This window comes from Hibiscus syriacus, unplaced genomic scaffold, assembly GCF_006381635.1.
Source record: "Hibiscus syriacus cultivar Baekdansim isolate YM2019G1 unplaced genomic scaffold, ASM638163v2 tig00002511_pilon, whole genome shotgun sequence".
Taxonomy (NCBI): domain Eukaryota; kingdom Viridiplantae; phylum Streptophyta; class Magnoliopsida; order Malvales; family Malvaceae; genus Hibiscus; species Hibiscus syriacus.
The window spans coordinates 2,509,551-2,515,630 of record NW_024061932.1 but is presented as its reverse complement, the minus strand read 5'-3'; positions in this window follow the sequence as shown (position 1 = coordinate 2,515,630).

Genomic DNA, 6,080 nt, shown 5'->3' with positions numbered 1-6,080 from the left:
AGGATCGATGGTGAGACCGTCGAATTTTGTTTCCGCTGCGCCATGGGGTACGCCGACGGTCCCAACAATATCATGTTTATCATAAATGTTATTTTGGGTATGACTTCCCAGAGATTAAATTGTATTGATACACTTTGCCATGGATGGATCAAATAAAAATAGACTATATGCCCAAGTATATTATTTAGGGTCAGAGGTATTAATGGAAGGCCACATAGAGTCTAGCAACTGTTGGGAATGTTGGCGCACCCCACGGCGCAGCGAAACAACTCGACGGTCTCACCAGTGATCCAAGTACGTAAAACCAAAATTAGGAGGAATGGATGTAAATACTTATAGCGGGTTCCTTGAAAAATAGCAAGAACGGCAGTGAATACTGGTGCTGTAGATCGGTTCGAATTGTAAGCCTCCACGAAATCACGTCTCGGCCTCTACTCATTTCACCCGATTGAGAGCAATATTTATTTTCCCAAAAATTATTTTTGAGAGAAAACAGTTGAAGGTTTATGTGTGTGTGTTAAAAACGGCTGCTAGACCCATCATACCCTTTTATATACATTACCCTAACATCTTAGGCTTTTCAAAGTTATTTCGAATTAACCAAATAAAATATTGTTTAATTAATTTAATTAAATATGCATTAAAGACTTATAATATGAATTATAATCTTTAATATTTATTTAAAAACTATTTAATTATTCTGAATTATATATACAATTAAAAGAGTTGTAATCTAAATTACATTCGGGATAATTAAAATCATATGTATATCAAATATACATATCATAACTCTAGATATATTTTAGTAACATACAACAAATTATACATTTTTGCTCATTTCAATCCTAGGGTGAGACCCTGTAGGTTCTTGTAACGTTAGTAGTAATTATTAGAGCAATTCTAATATTACATACAATGAATGACATCTAGCAATATATCATTGTCACCTAAGTTACAAGAAAATATGATTTGACATATCAGCTTGGTCATTAACTCTTTTATGTATTACATCCTTTTGTCCTTTATATCTAGAATATGCACAAGTCTTGGAATAGTCACACTTGTATAGCCCATCTAATGTTTCTTGATATCTAGAGTATACTATAATTAACAAATATGATATCACATATCAACTTATTCGAGCATGGCCATGAATTTCAAGTCTCACTCAATCAAGTGGCTTGTGATATATTTCCTATTATGTAGGAAAGACAAATCCTATCTTAACCATATACACTCCACCACATATATCGAAATATATTCAATAAAAGTCTTTATAGTGCAACCAGTTATGGAGCATGTTTAACTGTATCAAAACATACAACATTATATGTTGGGATGACATTGATCTCAAGTCTGAGGATCATACATATAGTCATCACCATGAGCAATGTTATGACCGTTACATAATAATCCAAGACATATTCTCATGTTGGGTCAATCCAATACATTGTTCTCTAATAATATAATCATGTATAAATTCTGACATCTCTATGTCAATGATAACTCCTTGTCATCAATCAATACCATGTTAGTCTTAAGCATATTATTGTTGCCCATCCCATAATAATACTTGAATATGGATCTTTTAATAATGTTATTATATGGACTTTATTATCTTTCAGCTTATGATAAACACAAACCCATAACTGAAAATAATAGTGGCAATGCCTTTATTCAATAAAATCGGTAAATAAATATATTATTACAATCATCATATGATTGGTCTTTGGGCATACTCTAACAATCTCCCACTAGCACTAAGACCAATCACTCACATATCTAATACCAAGTGACTCAGTGTGACGATCATGCCTTTGCTGTGTAAGAGGCTTCGTCAAGGGTTCAACAATGTTGTCATCCGTGTGTACTCTGTATATTTCCACATCTCCTCAATCTATGATCTCTCGAATGAGATAAAAGCACCTAAGAATATGTTTGGATCGTTGATGAGATTTGGGTTCCTTTTCTTGTTCAATGGCTCCATTATTGTCACAACGGAGTTCTACAACCTCTGATATGCTGGGAACAACCCTTAATTCCAATATGAACTTTTTGATCCAAACAACCTCTTTTATTGCTTCACTGGTGCAATGTATTCAGCCTTTGTTGTAGAATCAACTATTATGTCTTGCTTCAAACTTTTCCAGCTCACAGTACCTCCATTAAGACAAAACACAAAATCCGATTACGATCGTGAGTCATCCTTGTCAGTTGGGAAGCTGGCATCAATATAACCTTTTATACTAAGCTCTTCATCCCCTCCATAGACAAGAAATTTATCCTTAGTTCTTCTTAAGTACATAAGGATATTTTTAATCGTAACCCAATGATTTTCACAAGGGTTCGCTTGATACCGACTCGTCATGCTTAAAGTATACGATACATCTTGTTGAGTACATATCATGGCATACACGATAGAACAAATAGCCGAAGCATATGGAATCTTATTCATCCGTTCTCTTTCTTGTGGAGTTGAAGGACACATTTCCTTCAAAAAAGAAATGCCATGTCTCATAGGTAAATATCCTTTCTTGGCTTTTTCCATACTGAACCTTTTCAGCACTTTGTCTATATGTACTTTGACTCAAACCTTGAAGTCTTCTTGATTTATCTCTATAGATCTTAACTCCTATATGCTGCCTCCTCCAAATCTTTCATAGAAAAATAACTACCTAACCAAGTCTTAACAGACTATAAAGTACGTATATCATTTCCTATGATAAGTATGTCGTCTACATACAAGATTAGGAAAAAAACAATGCTCCCACTAGCCTTCTTATAAACACAAGGCTCATCTTCATTTATGATAAAACCAAATTCTTTGATTACATCATTGAAATGAAGATTCCAGCTTCGAGAACCTTCCTTTAGTCCATAAATAGACCTTTGTAGCTTACAAACCTTTCCAACATTTCTTGGAATGAAAATACCTCTTGGTTGTGTCATATACACATCCTCTTCAAGTTTTCCATTAAGAAAAGCATTTTTTACTCCCATTTTCCAGATTTCATAATCATGGAATGCAACCATTGCGAGCAAGATCCGGATGGACTTAAACATAGCTACAGGGGAGAATGTTTCGTCATAGTCTACACCATGAACTTGTCGAAAACCTTTAGTGACTAATCGCCCCTTGTATGTTTGTACATTACCATCCATGTCGTTTTTCTTCTTGAAAACCCATTTACACCCTATAGGTTTGACCCCTTCATGTGGTTCAACCAAAGTCCATACTTGGTTACTAACATGGAATCCATCTCAGATCTCATGGCTTCAAGCCATTTCTTAGAGTCTGGGCTAGTCACTGCCTCTTGATAAGTCCTGGGCTCATCTTGATACATAAGAAGAACATCTCCATGTGTCGTAACGAGAAATCAAAATCTCTCAGGTGCACGGCGTTCTCTTGTAGATCTACGCAGTGGTTGTGTTTCTAAATCTGTAGAATATTGATCGCTTATGAATGTATATGCTAAGGCAAGCTAATCTGTGAAAGTATACACAATCGATGCTAGTAATATAGTTGTGAGTGAATATCGTCTCCACAGGATTGGATTAGAAATATATTTTCACCACAACTAGAACTAATGCCACAAATTAATCCTACTAAGTATTAAAGCTAAGAAATAATATTAAGGAGCTAAGAATAATGATTCAATGATTTCAGACAAGTGTGGTCGAGTCAAAGAAAATATGCAGACATATAAAACAAAATAAAACAAGTATTGGATTAAATTTAATGCAAACAACCTCACATATTCAGACGTGTCACAGAGCACTGATGCTAAACCATTGTCTCAGGAACAATTATTTTAAGCCCATAATGAATTATTATGACTCACTAAACTGCCCGACAGGATTACTAGGTATTCTTAGACGGTTGGTATGGCAATACCTCTCGATGTTAACTATAGACGTTATCTTAACCGACTCTAGCCTTTATCCCTTTTAGTCATTTGAAACTCACTCCTTATCTCTAAGGTAGACAAGTTAGATCTTCACCATCCCAGATTCATTCCTTTGCTCACATTGATCTCTCTTAATTCTCTCGAATTCAAGAATCACTTTCTAGACAAAAAGCTATCTCTCAATGCTCTTACAATGCCCAGACATGTTTTACCGAAACCTCAAGCGATCTCTCGATGCTCTTACAGTGTTAAGGAAAAATATTTAAACTATGAGCAAAACATCATAAGAACACATAATTCATCATTCATAAACATAAATATTGTTCAGGCAAAACAAAGTTTAACACCAAATAAAGCATTCATGGTATTATCAAATATCATCAAGATTAAACTGTTTAATACAACCCCATATAAAATAAGAGTTTAAGAACAAAGAAATAACGACTCCCAAAACCGGGGGCTCTGTCGCGACAATCCTAATCAGCACCACGCATGTCTTGGTGATCACCCTCTCTCGAGGCCTGATCACCGCTCCGCTATCGTTTGACTATGGAGGACACCAAGAAAGACTGGGGTAGATGGAGGGAAATCACTGCAGTTGCTTGCTCGTGCATATGGTAAAGCTCTTCTTTCTTCTTCCTTGCCCCTTTCTTTTTGTGGCTACACTGGTAATTATAAGGAGAATCCCCTAGGGCTTTGCATGCTTTTGGAGTTTCTTTATTAGCCATTATTAATTTCCCAAACTTAAAAAGGAAATGTGGCTGGCGGTTGTCAGGATATTCAAGGTTTGCTTGCATGTGAAGCAGGCCATCCAGCTGGCATGTGACATAGGCAGTTTCGCCATATTTGCTTCAGACTTCTTCAGATAAATCTTGCCTCGGTGAGATAAATATGCTCATCACGTTTTCATCTGCTCCATTGTCCTTTGCAACTTTTCATTGTCACGACTAAAATGTTCTTCCTCTGTAGAATTCCTGCACAAACACAACTAAAACAACCCTTTCTCCTCAGCAGCATTAGTTAACCAAATAAATCTTGCCTAGGCAAAACTTATCCACCACAACCTATATGTAACTAAATGCAACTAAAAATGCAGTGTATACTTTGTTTAGATGAGCAATAACTTAAGTGAAAAGACTAGAATTTAAGTTTTTTTTTACAGAGTTATCAAATGCTCATCAACAACTTGTGAAACATGCTCAACTTCAGGTTCATTTATTTGTTGTTCCTGAACTTCTCCAAGTTCAATATTTCTACCATTCCCTTTCTTTGAGAGAAATTTTCTTTCGAGAAAAAGTCATGCTCGAGCAACAAACACTTTGTTCTCGTTAGGGTGAAGAAATAGTATCCCTTAGTTTCTTTAGGATATCCAACAAATATACACTTATGAGATATAGGTTCGAGCCTTGTAGACATCTGATGTTTTATATAAGCTTCACAACCCCAAATCCCCATAAAAAACATACTATGACTTTTCCCAATCCATATCTCGTATGGTGTCTTTTGAACCGAATTAGATGGAACACGATTTAGTGTGAAAACGGCTTTTCAAGTGCATGTCCCCAAAAATAAGTTAGAAGATCACTATGACTCATCATCGATCTAACCATGTTTAACAATGTTCTATTCCTTCTTTCATAAACTCCATTCCACTGTGGTGTACCAGGTGGTGTAAGCTGTGAGACAATCCCACATTCTTTTAGGAGTTCATCAAACTCTATGCTTAAGTATTCTCCACCTTGATATGATCAAAGTGCCTTAATACTCTTGAGTAGTTGATTTTGTACTTCATTTTAATATTCCTTAAACTTTTCAAGGGCTTCAGATTTATGGCGCATAAGATAAATATACTCATACCAAATGAAGTAATCAGTGAAAGTAAAGAAGTAATGAAATCCACCTTGGCTTGTGTATTCATTGGTCCACATACATCACTATGTATTAACCCCAATAAATCACTTGCTCACTCACCTTTACTATTAAAAGGAGCTTTAGTCATTTTTCCCAACAAGCAAGATTCACAACATCATATTGTTCAAAAATAAATGAATCTAAGAATCCATCTTTATTGAGTTTTGATATGCGTTTCTCACTTATATGGACTAAACGACAATGCCAAAGATAAGTTTGATTTGAGTCATTTGTTTTTCATCTCTTTGTGCTTATGTTATA